The 17,378-nt window shown below is 46.5% G+C and overlaps 1 long non-coding RNA gene across 1 annotated transcript; it reads right to left on the reverse strand.

The window, feature by feature from the left end:
* Positions 1-465: 465 nt before the first annotated feature.
* Positions 466-2,875, reverse strand: LOC118354475 (uncharacterized). Its single transcript, XR_004815018.2, has 3 exons — positions 1,964-2,875; positions 715-878; positions 466-616 (listed from the first exon to the last, which is right to left on the reverse strand). It is a non-coding gene; the product is annotated as an uncharacterized LOC118354475 (long non-coding RNA).
* Positions 2,876-17,378: the final 14,503 nt, after the last annotated feature.

Consider the following 17,378-nt stretch of genomic DNA (forward strand, 5'->3'; position numbering starts at 1 on the left):
CTGAGGCTCTGTATTCTCATCTGCAAAGTGGGGATGGCTAACACCAACTTTCCAGAGTGAGGAAGAGATGAGGTGACGCAGCCGTTCTACAACACATATACCCCACAATCCATGCAATTAGGATTTTGTGTCTCAGCGCACATGAAGAAACCAAGGCTCAGAAAGATGAGTACCTTGCCCCAAATCACAGAGCTGGTCAGCGGCAGGTAGAGATTTGGAGGCCTGGTCTGACCCCATAGCAGAGCTCTGCCCACCTCCCCCAACACGCAGTAGGTCCTCACTACATGCCAGGTTCTTACTCTGCACGCTCGCACTCTAGCAGCTTCCCATCTAGTCCCACCTATGTCCTGATGGGGTGTTGCTTCTGAAAGCTTTGGCCGTGTTTGCTCCTGGTATGCTGTGGAAGACTTGAGAATTCAAATACTCTTGTGAAATCCAAACAAATGCATTTATTAATGACCGACAACCCAGCAGAGCCTGAACAAACAGACAATCAAAGGCTTTCCTTCAGTGTGGGAGAAACAAAAGGCTCTTTCTTGCTGCTAGAGGCCCAGTGGCAGCTCAGGTCTCCGGGAAGAAGGCAGATACTCCTGGTGGGCAGCCACAGCTCAGGCATCTGCTCCAGACATGCGGTCAGAGAGAGAAGTTCTCATCACATCCCTCAACCCCTGACATGCCCTCTCTGTTGCCCCAAACATGCTTTTCTTGGCTTACCTTGCTCAGATGGAAGGGCTTCGTGGAGCCCACCTTTGCCACAGCCCTGCTGCTGGGAAGGCTTGGAGTATGAAGGTACCAAAGGATAAAGCAGACAAGGGCTGGGGCACTGGTTCTCCTTCCCAGATCTGTGATCAGGCCCAAAGCCCCAAGCCGTTTACCTACTGTGGGTAAGGAATTATTCGGTAAGTGCTAGGAGGGAGGCAGAGAGGCAGCTGACCAGGGCCTAACTCTCAGTACACGTGGGTATATTGCCTTGGTTTCCTCCAGAGTGATCAGTCTTTGGGATGCCTAAGGCAAGAAGTTCAGAGTATCAGGCCTTGAGAAAGTTCAAGGTTTCCTGGCTATGGGACCTCCATCTCCCACCTGGTGACTGCTAGTGAAAGCCCCAAGCCTGGCTCCACTTGGAAGGGGCATTGTGCTGCCAGGATGGCTTGGAAATAATGGCATCCACCTTTCTAAGCCACAGGGGGAGTGAATTTAACTAGCCAGTCTCCAGCTTACCCCTTGAAGTTCCCCTGGTGTCCCTGAAGAACTGGGTTCAAAGCCCAGCTCTGCCTCTTCTCCCCTGATGACCTTGAGGAGCTCATTTTTCTTTTCAGAGCCTTGTGGATCCACTGTAGAATGAGGATCATGATAGTGGGGCCTCAAGGTATGGGGTCATAGAGTGTGTGCAAAGGGCCAAGTATAGCTCTTTAGGACAACTACCCAAAGCTCTTCCTGGTGAAAAGGACAGGAAGGATCTGGGTTGGAGAACCCCACATTTATATCTGTAGCCTGGACCTCTCCCCTGCATGACAGACATTCCCACTGAGTTGTTTCATAAACAACTCACACCTCATACATACCAGGCTGAGCTCCCCATTCCATCCCCACCCCCATTAAACCCGCTCCTTCCACACCTTTCCCAATCTCAGTAAATGGCACCTGGGCTCCAGTTACTCCAGCCAAAACTTGTGAGACCATCCTTGATTTTTTTCCTCCCACCCTATATCTAATTCACTCCAGCTCTTCCTCTGAAAGGCATCCAGAATCCAGCTGCTTCCGGCCCCCTCTTCATGTCCACTCCTCTGGCCCACACCCCCACGGTCTCTTTATAGGATGATTGCAAGAGGCTCCTGAAAGGTCTTCCTACTTCTCCCTGACACCCATCAGCTTTTTTTCTGCCAAGGAGCCAGGTGGATCTGTATTACTGTCCTGTTGCTGCTACAACAAATAACCACAAACCTGATGGCTTAGAACAACATACATTTTTTTCTCTTATAGTTCCAGAAGCCAGAAGTCCAAAAGTAGTTTCACTGAGCTAAAGTCAAGAAGTCAGGAGACTGATTCGTCCTGGAGGCTTCAGGAATGCTCTGTTCCTTGCCTTTTCCAGCTTCTAAAGGCTGCCTGCATTCCTTGGCTCACATCACTCCAACATCTTGCTTTGGTCATCACATCTTCTCCTCTGGAGCAGTCTCTCCTCCTGCCTCTCTCTTATAAGGACATCTGTGATTACATCAGTGGGCCCACTGGGTAATCCAGGATCTTCTCACCATCTCAAGGACCTCAACCTTAATCATTCCTCAAGTCCCTTTTGCCGTATAAGGCAACATATTTGCAGGCCTTGGGATAGGATGTGGACATCTTGAGGGGAGCATTTTGCAGCTTACCACAGGATCCTTTTTAAATTTAAGTTGGGTCATGTCTCTCCTCTCCTTCTTCATTCATTCCCAGGAGCTCCCCTTCTCAGTGTAAAAGTCACATCCTTGCAATAGCCCACAAGGCTCGCTGCAATCTGGATCCTACGCTTCTCTGATCTCCCATCTCAGATCCTTCCACCCTTTCCCTCATTCACTCTGCTCGAGCTTCATTGGTCTCCTTGCTGTGTTCCATAAATGTCCAAACTGTCCTGCTCTTCAGATCAGTTAAGGTATCTGCTCACTCTCCCCTATAAATTCCAGTGCCAACCACGATGCAGGAGTGGCCGCAGCAGCCACTAGCTCTCTGCATTTTACCAGGCAGAGAACAGGCTCAGCTCAATTCATTGAACAAATATGTAAAGAATTTGGGTTTGAGGCCATGCCAAGTAATCTCTCACCTAGGGCGCCCATGTGCTTGGCCCTGCCACATGTGCGGCTTCAGGCTCCCTGTCAGGCAGGAGGCTGTGTAAGCCTCCAGCACACTGAAAACAGTGCTACGGATGTGAAGTGGGCCCCATCTGCCTGTGCCTAGCGGGCAGCCAGATGGACCAACAGACCCTCTCAGCCCCACCTGCCTCCAGTCCTGTCCTCAAACAGTCTGAGCCAGTCAGCATAACAAGGTGGAGGTTGCAGAGCAAACAAGGTACCAGTTGGTTTTGGTGGCTTTGGGAGAACAGCGGAAAAACTAAACGGAAATATAATGAATTAATAAGTGAGTGAATGAGGGGCACCTGGGTAGCTCAGTCAGTTAAGCCTCTAACTCCTGATTTCAGAAATAAGTCAATCGGAGAAGGACAAACATTATATGTTCTCATTCATTTGGGGAATATAAATAATAGCGAAAGGGAATAGAAGGGAAGGGAGAAGAAATGGGTAGGAAATATCAGAAAGGGAGACAGAACGTAAAAACTCCTAACTCTGGGAAACAAACTAGGGGTGGTGGAAGGGGAGGAGGGCGGGGGGTGGGGGTGAATGGGTGACAGGGCGCTGAGGGGGGCACTTGACAAGATGAGCACTGGGTGTTATTCTGCATGTTGGCAAATTGAACACCAATAGAAAATAAATTTATTATTAATTTTAAAAAATTTAAAAAAGGAAAAAAAATAACTCCCGATTTCAGCTCAGGTCATAATCTCAGAGTCATGAGATTGAGCCCCACATCAGGCCCCACGCTCAGCAGGGAGTCTGCTTGAGACTCTTTCCCTCCCTCTCCATCTGCACCTCTCTCTCTCTCCTTCTCAATAAATAGATAAATGAAATATGTGCACCAGAGAAGAGCATCATGCATCAGAACCACATAGCATCTAGTCTCCTGAGCTACACTCCCTCCATGACTAAGACCTTCCAACATCTGACCTCACAGGATACCCTATCTTCAACTCAAAGCCTCCACCTTTGAGTGATGAAGATTAGAGGTGATCTCCTTGTTCATGAGCAGTAATGAGGATAATGACCGACTTGTATTTTACATATCCCACATTCCAGACCCTGCATTAAACCCCTGCACTTCACTAAAGCATCCTCAGTCATTTTAACAGCCTTCTGTGGTAGGCATTACTCCCACTTCCCAGGTGAGGAATCAGAGGGAGAAAGAGATAAGGTCGCTTGCCTGAGGACACACAATTCAGAAGTGGCAGACTGGGGTACAAGCCCATGTCCTTATGGCTCCAGAGCTTGCACTGTCATCACTCTGCTTAGGCACTGCAAGCCAGTGACCCAGTCACATTTAGTCCATAGACCCACGTGTGCCTTTATCCCTGATAACACTCTACATGTACACACAGATGTGCACACACACACCCTGAGGAACATAGCAAGAACTTTGTGAGTTATGTTGCTGGTATATAGTGGATGTTGCTACAGAATGAATGTTTGGATCCCCCCCCTAATTCACATACTGAAGCCCTTACCCCCAGTGTGACTATATTTGGAGATGGGTCTTTATGAAAGTAATTAAGGTTAAATGAGATTATAAGGGTAGAGCCCTGATCCAGTAGGATTGATGTCCTTGTAAGAAGAGACACTAGAAAGTTCATGCCCTCTCTCTTTCTCTCCATGTGTGCGCAGGGAAGAGATGATGTGAGGGCACAGGGAGAAGGTGGCCACCTACCAGCCAGGAAGACAGTTCTCACCAGTAATCAGTCCTGCAGGACCTTGATCTGGGCCATCCAGCTGCCAGGACTATGAGAAAATTGATTTTTGTTGTTGAAGCCACCCGGCCTCTGGCATTTTGTTACAGCAGCCTGCAGACTCCTAATACAGTGTTCGCTACATTTTAGTGTGGAATACAGATCTGGTTTGGTGCATCTGTTTTTTTGTTTTTTTTTAATTCTTCTAAAAAGATTTTATTTATTTAAGAGAGAGAAAGAGAGCATGAGCAGGGGAGAGGGAAAAGCAGACTCCCCTATGAGCAGGGAGCCTGACGTGGGGCTTGATCCTAGGGCCCCAAGGTCATGACCTGAGCCGAAGGCAGATGCTTAACTGAGCCCCCCAGACACCCCTGGTGTACCTGTTTTTAAAAAGAGGATTTAAATGTCCCAACACCACATGGTTGGTCTCCTCCTCCTCAGCACCCCTCACTTTCCTGCTCAGCCCTCAGGGACCCCAGGTTTGTGGCTCTACTCTGAGCTGGGCTGAAGCTCGGCATCAGACCAGGCCTGAGTCAGAACTCGATCCTCACATACTGCTGGACAGGTCAAAAGGAACAAGTGGTCCCTTTCGTGGCCCCCAGAGAGCCTCCCTCCTTCCCCTCCCTGGTAGGGAACCTGGAGGTGGAAGTGTTAGGAAGGGCTCACTGGGCCTCATTGGCCTTCCTTACCTTGAGGCTGCAAGCAGCTCCTGACCTTCAGCTCACTCCTCAGGGACAGAGACTCAAAATTCCCCCGTGGCCTCTGGGGACAGGCTCTCTGAGGACCTTGTCTCTCCATGGTGGCCCTGGTTGGGACCACCCAGCTCAGGCAGCCCCCCGGACCTGGGAGCAGTAGGGTGCAGTGAAGGCTCTGAGAGCTTCACCAGCCCCCACATGCGCAGAAAGAATCCAGTGAGTGAGGAAATCCAAGAAAGTAACCAGAGTGGCTGCCAATGCCCAGGGGAGAGGCGCGCCCCTCTGCCACCTGGCCCCTGGAGCCCAGCTGCCGTGCTCACCACCCGGTCACCAAGCGCAGGCGGGCAGCAGCAGGCCTGCTCAGGCGCCAGCAGGACTGTGGCCTCTCTGACTGGGGTGGGGGCCTTTAGGGGGGGTGTGGAGAGCGAAGCCCTGCCCCAGCATGGATGCCACCTACCCCGGATCAGGAGGTGATCCCCTTACCTGGCTGCACCTTGCTTCCCCCTCTGTAAAATGGGGAGACCAGGCCCTCAGCACCTCCCTTCCCGTAACCCTTGACCCTCCCCTCAAAATTGAATAGGGCACAAATGCAGAAGCAAGAAGAGAGACAGCGCAAGGCAAGGGACAGCAGGGTGCCAAATATTGAGGGAGCACTTGCTGTGTGTTGGGTGTTTCTTTGTGTCTTAATCATCACAGCTGGCCAGGTCCAACGATGGGCACAGCCTGCACATGGTCTCACTTAACTCCCTCAGGATTCTGAGGGCAGGTAGTTGTATCCTGTTTAATGAAGGAGGAAGGAAAGACTCTGAGAAGTAATATGATGGCCCAAGGTCACACAGCTAATGAGACACAGGGCAGGAATCCACACCAGGGCTCCCCACCCCTGTTCTATGTTGGTAAACGGATAATAATAAAAACTCAAATTTATGGAATGCTTATTCTGTGTCAGGCGATGTTCGAGGTATTTGCATATGTTAATTTACTTAATACTTCCAGTAGCCCTTTAAAGTAGGTACATCTATTATCCCTATTTTATTGACAATGAAACTGAAGTACAAAGAGGTAAAGTGACTTGCCCAAGGTCACACAACAGCTAATAATGGTACCAGCAAGACTTGAACCTCGGTGCCTAACTCCAAAGCACCTTCATGCAATACTTCCTCACATCCCACCCTCTGTAATCCTTGCAGGAACTCCTGTGGGGAGGGCTTACTACTACCATTTTATAGAGTTCAGTTTTTTGGTCAAGCTCAACTGGAGAGCTAAAGGCAAAGCTGGCATTTGAATCCAACAGTTTCTTAAGTGTGTTCTTCCTATAATAATCATCACGGCTACCATTCAATGAGCACTTACCACCTGCCAGGTCCAGTACCAAGAACAGTACATGTACCCTCACACTGAATCTTCACAACCACTTTGGGAAGGAGAGATTTGCATCAGTCAGAAGAGGCAAGATTAATGCTGTGGTAACAAATAGCCCCTCACAATGTGATTGGCTGAGATTAAAAAGCATTCATTTTTGCTCACAATATATACGTTAGCTAGGGGGCTCTGTTCTCTGCTATCCTTACCCAGGTTGAGGGAGGCCTCATCTATGTACACTTTAGTCAAGACCCACAAAGGGAAGATTGGATTCAAGTAATTAAATATTCCAACCTGAAAGTGACACGTGTCACTTCTGCCTGCAGCTCATCGGCCATAGCTGGAGGCCAGCACATGCAATCTCACAATGTGCACAGAAGCCACACCATGCACATGCAGCCACACCATTCCACTATTCTCCCCAGTTTACAGAAGAGGAATCCTAAGGTTCCAGTTAGTTGTGGACCAAGGAACAGATCCTGGAGCCAAACCAACCTGAAGCCCATTCTCTTGACCACACCTGCCCCAGGACCCAAAGTAGACCCACTGACGAAAACACATTTAGCTTTGCAGTTTGCAGCACGTGTTCCCACAGGTTCTCTTGTATCTTGTTCAGCCCAGGCGCAAGGGTCAAAAAAAAAAAAAATCCTTCTTAGTTTGCAGCAAAGGAAACTGAGGTTCAGGGAAAGGTCGTCTTGATCAAAGCCATGCAGATTTTGAAAAGTGGGACATGGATAAGGACTCAGTACTCCTGGCTCTCCAGCCTTCCATGTGACGACAACCCTCCTTCCCTCAGCTCAGAGACAAGGATTAGAACCTTACAGTCCTTTTCCTTTCTTCCCTCCCATGGTGGGAATTGAAGGGACAGAGTTGGTGTTTTTAGTCTTTCTTTTTCTTTCTGAAAAAGATTTATTTGGGCACCTGAATGGTTCAGCAATTGAGCATCTGCCTTTGGCTCAGATCGTGGTCCTGGGGTCCTGGGATCGAGTCCCACATCAGGCTCGTTCCCGCAGGGAGCCTGCTTCTCCCTCTTCCTATGTCTCTGCCTCTCTCTGTGTCTCTAAGTCTTTTTTTAAAAAAGATTTTATTTATTTATTTGTTTGTTTGTTTGTTTGTTTATTTATTTATTTAAGAGATGGAGATAAAGAGAACACAAATGGGGGGTGAGGCAGGGGGAGAGGGAGAGAGAGAATCTCAAAGAGACTCCCCACTGAACACAGAGTCCAACTAGGGCTCGATCCCATGACCTCAAGATCATGACCTGAGGCGAAACCACGAGTCAGAAACTCAACCAACTGAGCCACCCAAACACCTCTGTTTTTAGACTTTCTAAGAGTGAGATGAAGACACAAGCCAGGCAGAGACTGAGGTCGAGAAAACTGACACTACCTCCAAGGTCTCTGCTCACAGCGAGGAGCTGGTAGGAATACAGCCCTCATTGAGCTGTCCATCAAGCCTTTGTGTTCCCAGCACCTTATCCAGTCCTCCCAACAGACAGGCACCAGAGGCATCCTCATTTGGCCCATTTTATAGTTGAGGAAATTGAGGCTCAGAACCTAACAAAGAGCCTGACACAGAAGAGTCAACCAAAGTTGTGGTCAGGTGGCCTCATGGATCAGAGGTGGCCAGCTCATAGGGTCAGGAATTGGCCCAGAACCCAGGTCAGTTTGCCCAGACCTTAGGTTTACTGAATGAGAGGCAAGAATGACAAGTTTGTGCTCCAGAGCCACTCTGCCCAGGGAAGAAACCCCAGCTCTGCTGCTGCCTAGCTGTGCCCTTGGGCAGGTAACTTAACTTCTCACCTCATGTTTCTCACCTAGGTAAGAGAGATAGGGAGAGAGCCTTGGGGCTGACCCAGAGATGAGCTGTGAAGCACAGTGGCTGAAATGCAGGAAAGGCCCTAAGCAAGGCAATTCATGTTGATGTGTTGGTTATCAAGTTTCTAGTCTATATAGAAAAACACTTCACAAATCAAAAGAATAATACATATAAGCTAACAGTGAAGATGATCCACGTGTCTAAAACAATAGACAGGAAATATAGAAGTTCAATTAGATGACAATTTTGAACACAGCAGGTAAGAGTAACTATTGTAACAGAGGTGAGATTGCTGTCAGCTTTTAATTCTCTTAAAGCACATGGAATTGTTAATGGGAAGGGTTGCTGGGGTTGGTAAACAGTGGCATGCCAGTTCTGGGAAACATTTTAGCTACATAAATTTTTTTAAAGTCTTAAAATTGTGACTACCTGTTAACCTACAATCCCACTTCTAGAAACTATTGCTTATCTACTGATAATCTTAGAAAGGAGTTATTTTCTCCTATTTTACAAATGGTGGAAGGAGGCTCAGAGAGGCTAAACAATTTGCCAATAGTCACACACCTAGGACATAAAGGGACCAGAATCCAACCCAAGCTAATCTGACTATAAGCAACTTTCTCAACAGCTACACTTCATGTCCTCAAAAGGATGAGTCTACAGGAATATCATAATTGTTCCTATTTGCAGAGATGCAATCTCTATGTGAAAATCCCAAAGAATCAATGAAGAAGCAATTTGAACAACCGGGTGAATGTAGCAGGTTCACAGGATCGTAAGTCAATACATAAAAGTCTATTTAACTTCTATATTTTGGCAACAAACAGTTGGGACTTGAAATTTTTTAAGTACAATTAAAATAGCATTGAAAAATATGAAATACGTATGGATAAATCTGACAAAATATGTGCATAACTAGGAACTGAAAACTATCAAACTATAAACTATTAAGAGACATCAAGGAATACCCAAATAAAGAGAGATATACTATGGTCATGGGTTAGAAGACTCACTATAGTTAAGATGTTAGAGATCTCTGATCTCTAGATTTAACACAATATCGATTTAAATCCAATAGGCTTTTTTTTTTTTTTGAGAGGCTGATTCTAAGGTTTATATAGAAAGGCAAAAGAACTAGAATAGCCAAACAATTTTTAAAAAAAGAACACAGTTGGAGAATTTATGTTACCTGATTTTAAGACTTATTATAAAGCTCCAGTAATTGAGACAGTGTGGTCTTGGTGTAAGGATAGACCCATCGATAAATGGAAAGAAGAGATAGTTCAGAAGTCCAAAGTCCAAAAGTTTAGCAGAAGTAAATCCACACGTATATGGTAAGTTGATTTTCAACTTTTAATAGATTTAGTAGAGAAAGAATAGCCTTTTTAACAAACCATTAAACATACAAAACAATGAACCTCAACCCCTTTCTCATACCATATACAAAAAAAAAATTGCTTGAAATTAATTGTAGATCTAAATGTACAAAATTTGGGATCCCTGGGTGGCGCAGCGGTTTGGCGCCTGCCTTTGGCCCAGGGCGCGATCCTGGAGACCCGGGATCGAATCCCATGTCGGGCTCCCGGTGCATGGAGCCTGCTTCTCCCTCTGCCTGTGTCTCTGCCTCTCTCGCTCTCTCTGTGTGACTATCATGAATAAATAAATAAAATCTTTAAAAAAAAAAATAAAATAAATGTACAAAATTTAATACTTACCTGGCAGGGGAGATACCATGATCACTAAATGTACAAAATTTAAAACTGTAAAACTCCTAGAAGAAAACACAGAAGAACAATCTTTGTGACTTTGTTTTAGGCAATGATTCCTTAGGACACAAAAAATACAAAATATAAAAGAAAAAATAGATAAATAGGACTTTATCAAATTTAAAGATTTTGGTCTTCAAAATGTATTATTAAGAGAACAAAAAACAAATCACAGACTAGAGAAAATATTTGCAAAACACATATTTGATAAAGATTTCTATCCCAAATATATAAAGTACTCCCTACAACTCAATAAAAAGAAAAGAAACAATCCCATTTTTTTAATGGACAAAAGATTTGAATACATCACCAAAATGAAGTAGTGTGGATGGCAAATAAAAATGTGAAAAAATGCTCAACATCATTAGTCATCAGATAAACGCACCTTACAATCACAATGATATAACACTACACACCTATTAGAAGTACTAAAAATTTCTTTAAATACTGACAAAACCAAGTGCTGGCGAGGTTATAGAGTGACTGGAATCCTCCTTACATTGTGGATACAGCCACTTTGGAAAACAGTTTGGCAGTTTCTTACAAATTTAAACATGTGACCCAACTATGTCACTCCTAGGTATTTACCTAAAGAGAAGTAAAATATGTCCACACAAAGACTCATGTGCAAATATTTATCACAGCTTTATCCATAATAGCCTGAAGTTAAAAAAAAACCCCAATGTCTGCTCATTAAGATACATTGACGCAGTGGAATACTACTGAGCCATACTACAAATATTTTACTAACACATGCAGCAACATGAATCTCAAAACCATTAATGCAGAAGCCAGACACAAGCAGCTACATTCAGCATGATTCCATTTATACAATATTCTGAAAAAGACCAAGATAGAGTAACAGAAATCAGGTCAGTTATTGTCAGGGGCTGGGGCTGGGGAAGGGACTGCCTGCAGAGGAACAAGAAGTATTTTTTGGGGGGCGCTGGGGTGGTGCAGTTGGTTAAGTGTCCAACTCTTGGTTTTGGCTCAGGTTGTGATCTCAGGGTCATGAGATCGAGCTCCCTCAGAGAGCCCTGTGTCGGACTCCTTACTCAGCACAGACTCTGCATGGGTTTCTCTCTCTCTTTCTCTCCCTCTGCCCCTCCCACCCATGATCTCTCTTTCCCTAAAATAAATTTTTAAATCTTTGAAAAAAAAAGGTACTTTTGGCAGTGATGGGAATTTTCAATATCCTGATTGTAGTAGATGTTACACAACTGTACACATTTGAACTCATCAAATGGTATAACTACAAAGTGTGAATTTTACTCTAGACAAATTATGCTTCAATAAACTTGACTTAAAAAAAAAGACATATACCAAACAAAAGGTGCATTTGCCAACAAATATGTATTGGGTATCTTCTATGTCCCTCAATAAGATGAACAGGGGTCTTCCTCCACAGAGCTTATGTCCCTCTGTAATGTATGCCTGTGCATGAGTGTGCGTGTGCACATGTCTGTGTGTGTATGTGTGTGTGTCACAGTCAGTATGTTTACTCTTCTCATGAGTCGAAGTCTCTAGTTTCTGTCTGCATTTGTTTACTCTCTGGAGTCTTTAAAGAGTTGTTTTAAGATTTTTGTCCAGAGTTTATAATTGTTGTCTGTGGAAGGATTCGCCTGAAACAAGCTACACCAGCAGGACCAGAACCGAATCTGAAGTGAGTCTGGAATGAGGATACTGAGAAAAGATGACCTTGGAGACATACAGCACATAAATCCACAAGAAGCATATGCGATTCAAGAGTAGTTGTATAATTCGGATATTCTTATATTTCACAACACGCCAGCAATCCTAATTACACACAGCATTGTCCAGAAACAGAAAATAATGAGTGCATTCCACTTTTTAATAAAAATATTTATTTATCTAGTCTTTCATTCAACAAATACGAGCTATGGCAGGGCCAGCACAAAATGAAAATTCAGAGCTCCTTGTTCAAAAAACAGGAAAAAAGTGCTCTTAAAAGAAAGGTACAGGGGGATCCCTGGGTCCCACTGGGTGGCCCAGGGCATGACCCTGGAGTCCCAGGATCGAGTCACACATCGGGTTCCCTGCATGGAGCCTGCTTCTCCCTCTGCCTGTGTCTCTGCCTCTCTCTCTCTGTGTCTGTCATGAATAAATAAATAAAATCTTTTTTTTTTTAAAGGTACATAGACAGTTTCTTCTTTCTACCATGGTCTCTTTCTTGATTTCTTATGGTGCTTTTCATTTGCTGTTTGGTGTTATTCTAAGTAAAGAAAACACAAATTTTCAATTATTAGCATGACTTTACTCTTCATCTGTATATTGTTCGATTCTAGTTCTAAATGTAAATACCAGGGCATTTAATTCATAAACAAAATCACTGAAATCACACCATATAAATTATGTGGTTAATCCCAGGAGGGTGTCCAGAGCTAGCCACAAGAGATAAACAAGCCAGATACAGGAAAGTTAAAAGAAGGAGAGGATTCTGAGATACCTCCCCCACCCCTCCCACCCCCGACCAGGCACAGAGCCAGCTGCAAGAGCACTCCCGGAAGCCTGGCACTAGCAAGGAGACCACAGAAGCTCACAGGTACCCATGGGCCACCCCTACAAGTGGCACCTGCATTCTTATTGGATCTGATGAATGCTGAATTTACCCTCCTCCTAGTCACTAACCCAACATCCCATGCTATAACCCAGGCAGTGTCTGGGGAAGTCCAGCCAGGCATCTCTGCTTCCCACAGTCCTCTGGTGCTAACGTGGGCTTGGAACCTGGATCAGTCTTGACCTCTTTGAGATACAGCCTCTGGCTGGCCAAACACCACTGTTGTGCGTAACCCAGTGTGGGGACCATGCCAGGTGCAAGATGTCACCAAGTGTGTATACCTGACCACAACCCTCCATGTGCCTGTGTTTGTGCCCCTGCCGGGCAGAGGGCACCAGCACTCATGGGGCAGGGAGGGGGACAGAGGCAGTGCCCTGGGCACCAGAGGGCAGAGGAGTCCGTGTCCAAGAACCCATCCTGGGAAGGCAAGAGAAGGCAGGACTGCACCTGAGCTGATGCTCCACGCACCCAGGGAGGGCATGCTCCATTGTTCCATCACACTTCACTTACGAAACACAAATTTAAAGATACAATCATTAAGAATTTTAAGATGGTGAGTACAGAGCATAAATCCCATAGGAGCATGGAGCCCTGTTTGAATGTGATGGTCAGAAGCCCATAAAGCTGACCCAGGCTGGAGCCCCCAAGCAGGGATGAATCAGACACAATCCCTGACCTCCATACGGACTCCCGGACCAGCATATGCCAGGCACTGTGTTAGGCACTAGGGACAGAGAAGAGACCTCCAGGGAGGTGTCCCTGCCCTTGGGAGGATCACAACCTGGCTACAAGGCAGGCTGCCCTGTGGTAGAGGAGACCCACGGAAGCCCAGGGGGCGGGGCTCTGAGCCCAGCCTCAGGGGTCCAGGAGGGCCTCAGAGAAAAGTGTCAGTTATGCTGGGACCTGGATGATAAGGCGGCAGGTGAACAGACGGAGAAAGGGCTTGTCAGGCAGAAGGAACTGGGTGCGCCAAAGCCTGGGGCTGAACGAGCCTGGCAGGCGGGAGGTACTGAAAGAACGCCTCGTAATTCAGATAGGCACCGCGCCATCCCACGGAGAAGTCCAAACTGGTTTTTTATTGTAATCTCAGCCTCCTGCTTATTGCCGTGACATGAAATGCTGCTGCCTGATGGCCCACCTGGAACACCCCGTGTCTGGCCTTGTGGGCGGCTATGACCGAAAGGACAACTAGTGCCGGACTCTCCTGCTTCTTTCATAGCTTGATCTCCCCGGAACAGGGCACCGGGGGCCGCCCGACGCCAAGGAGGGCCGCCGATTCCGCCCCACTCGCAACTCCCACACCAGCAGGGCCCGACGGTCTCCCACCCCCTACACCTGCAGCCCCAGCCCCGGGAGCCCCAGCCGCCGCCGCGGCCCCGTCCCCACCCGCCCGCGACCACGCGCTTCCGCTTCCGGGCGGGCCTCTTCCTGAAGCGCGGCCGCAAGGCCCAGCGCTCACCCTGATTGGGCTACTCTGGGTCACGTGCCCACCCCTGAGCCAATCGTAAAGCCAGAGGACGTCCGCCCCGGAGCAGGGGGCGGGTCCCTTTGCTGTTCATTTCCCGCCGTAAAGCTAGTGTAGACGAAAGAACACGGCGTGGGCGTGAGAGACGAAGGTTCTTTCTTTTCTTTTCTTTCTTTTAAGATTTTATTTATTCATTCATGAGAGAGACACAGAGAGAGAGAAGCAGAGACACAGGCAGAGGGAGAAGCAGGCTCCATGCACCGGGAGCCCGACGCGGGACTCGATCCCGGGACCCCAGGATCGCCCCCTGGGCCAAAGGCGGGCGCCAATCTGCTGAGCCACCCAGGGATGCCCCGAGACGTAGGTTCTAGATCTGGCTCCTCTTTCTTACTGTCTGTGGGCCTCCGGGCTACCTCTCCTTGAGCTTTAGGTCCTTCTGTAACAATGCAGATGAGTATATAGCAAGCTATGAGGATTAAATCCGTGCAAAGTGCCTGGAATGTGGTAAGTGCTCAATAAATGCTCATTAGCAGCTATACAATGTCCTGGCGCCCACACAAATATACTGTCTTTGAAAATGCTGGCTCATTTTTCTGGGATGTACTTCTCTTTCTTATGGGCACATCTCCTCAAATCCCATTTTCCACACTCACCTGCACTGTTTGCCTTCTCTGTGCACCGTTAAGTAACAGAGTGGTTAAGAACACGGGCTTGGAGTCAGAAAGGACCGAGTTCAAATCCATTTAACTTCTTTGCATTCCAATTTCATCTGTAAAATGGGCATAACATTACCCGTCTCACAGGACTGCTACGAGAATTGAGTGAGATGATTCAGGCAAAGCCCCCAGCATCTAGGTGTTCAACGAAGTTTAGTTTTTATTATTATATGGATCCCACCATTTTATGATTATTTTTCATATGCCAAGCCTCTTATAGTAGAGGGAACTTCTAGATGGCAAGGGCTCTACTTGACTCACCTTTATTTCACTTTAACCCATGACCCTACCCTCAAGAACTTGGCTTCTGATTGATGCCCTAGAAATGTTTTCTAGGATGCTTGAATAAGAGCCAGTGCTTGCTGCAGGAAAGCTGCCCCCCTTCTGCAAAGAGGACAAGGTAGACCATTCTTTTTCATTATTACTCATCCCTTTTTCATGTTTGCCAGCTGCTGTTACTGACTGTTCTGAAGTTGGGTGGGCATGGCAGGGAGAAGAAATGAGAGGTGAGTGGAGAGGGAAGGTCTTACTTGATTGTTCTGCCTTAAGCTGCCCTCTACCCATTTGTCTAAAGATGACTCTTGTGAGGTGCTTTCGTGAGTTCTTCAGAGACCTCTCAATGCTAATACCTCGTCATGGGAACATTCTATCTTGGGGTTCATTGCTTCCTCCATCTAGCCTTTTGAAATTGCTTCCAGCTGTTGAGCGCCTACCCCTTCCAGGTGGTCTTTATGGACAGACTTAGGATGATGCTCTCCTATCAGCCCTCTCAACCGGGTGGCTCTCATCTAGTTCATGGGAAACACTCCTATAGATGCTTTCCCTAAAAAACTTGGTGAGTTTGGCCAATCCCAGTGCAGCATCCACCTCTCTTCCATATCAGCTATTGGAGCAGTCAGCAAGATATTCTTACCTTGTAGATTTCCCAGGCAATGCCTGTATCCCTTAACTGCAAGGGACAGAGATCAAGTCCATTTTCCACAAAGGAAACGGAGGTTCAGCAAGGTTAAGTAATTTGATCACATAGCTAGGAACTGGTAGAACCAGGATTTGAACTAAAGTCATCCAACAACAGATCTCTCTTTTAAATAACATGCTCGATTGCCTGGTAATATGTGAAATATGCAGTTCAATTGTGAGATGCATCCTGATTTCAGAAACGTGAAATCCCACGCCATTCTAAAATACAGTATATACCCGCTAAAAAGCCTTTCGCTCTGGGAATTTGCTGGCGAGGCACCTCTGGTAGTAAAGGCTTTAGCCCGTGCTTTCCTCTCACTCCTCCTGCCTCCTGACCGACGCTGGTACTTCTGCACATAGCCCTGCATGGTGAGCTGTGCCTCCTATTTCTACAGCTCTGTGAGAATAAAAACTTCTCCCTTCATGCCCATCATTTCCATGTCTGTGTCTTGCCATACCTAATTAAAACAAACTGGATTTATTTGGGTTCAAATCCCTGTTTTGCTGCTCACCTGCAGTGGGACCTGGGTGCATCATTTCTCTCTCTGGACCTCAGTTGCTGCGCTGAGAAGAACAGGTGAGAATAATAGCAATGCCTTCATGGGTTTGCTTGGAGGAATTGTAAACCGCAAACAAAAGATAGACCACACACTCAACTCAAAAGCACTCTATCCATATGAGCTCTTATTGTATTAGTCCTCACTAGGAATAGAGAAGTGCCCCAGCTAGAACATAAAGAGCAGGGGGTTTCAGGTCAAGGCCATAGATAGAGACTGCTCTGATGGAAACAGACTCCTAAGTCCTTAAAACTCAGGCAGGAGAATAACCATAGAGACAGGGAGACAGAGGAGCATGCCCAGCCTAACAGGACCACAGGTGGGGGGGGGCAACACCCCCAAATGGGAGCCCCAGTGTGCTCATCAAGTTCTCCCCGTCCACCCTGGCCTGGCTGAGGATTTGACCACAGGAGAGGGGGAATTAGGGAGAGGAGACAGAAAATCAGACTCTAAGAGGGTCACATCGAATCCCAGAATTCAGCTGCCAAGGAGAAACTTACACACTTAGCTTTGAGCGTTCCTGGCTATTCTCTGTGAGTGCTTTTAAAAAATCCTTTTAAAAAATGGATATGATCTGGTATGGGTGAAGGTGCAGAGAGATGGGCACTCCTGTGCCCTAGTTAGAGGCTGTGTAAAGTAATGGAACTCTTAAAGTGGTAATTCAGCAATGAGTATCAAATGTCCTAAAAGGGCATGTTATTCTTTGGCCAGCAATTCCACTCTAAGGATTTATCTTAAGGATTTACTCAGACAAGTGCACTAAGATATATATACAATGATATTCATCACAGGAGTGTTTATAACAGCAAAATACTGGACATGATCTAAATATCCATCAATAAGAGATTGTCTAAATAAAGTGTTACATCCCTACTATGGAATGTCATGAAGACTTCTAAAAAGGATGTTGCAAATCTCCATTTGTTGACAGTGGAA

Source organism: Canis lupus, chromosome 4, assembly GCF_003254725.2.
Source record: "Canis lupus dingo isolate Sandy chromosome 4, ASM325472v2, whole genome shotgun sequence".
In the NCBI taxonomy this organism is placed as follows: domain Eukaryota; kingdom Metazoa; phylum Chordata; class Mammalia; order Carnivora; family Canidae; genus Canis; species Canis lupus.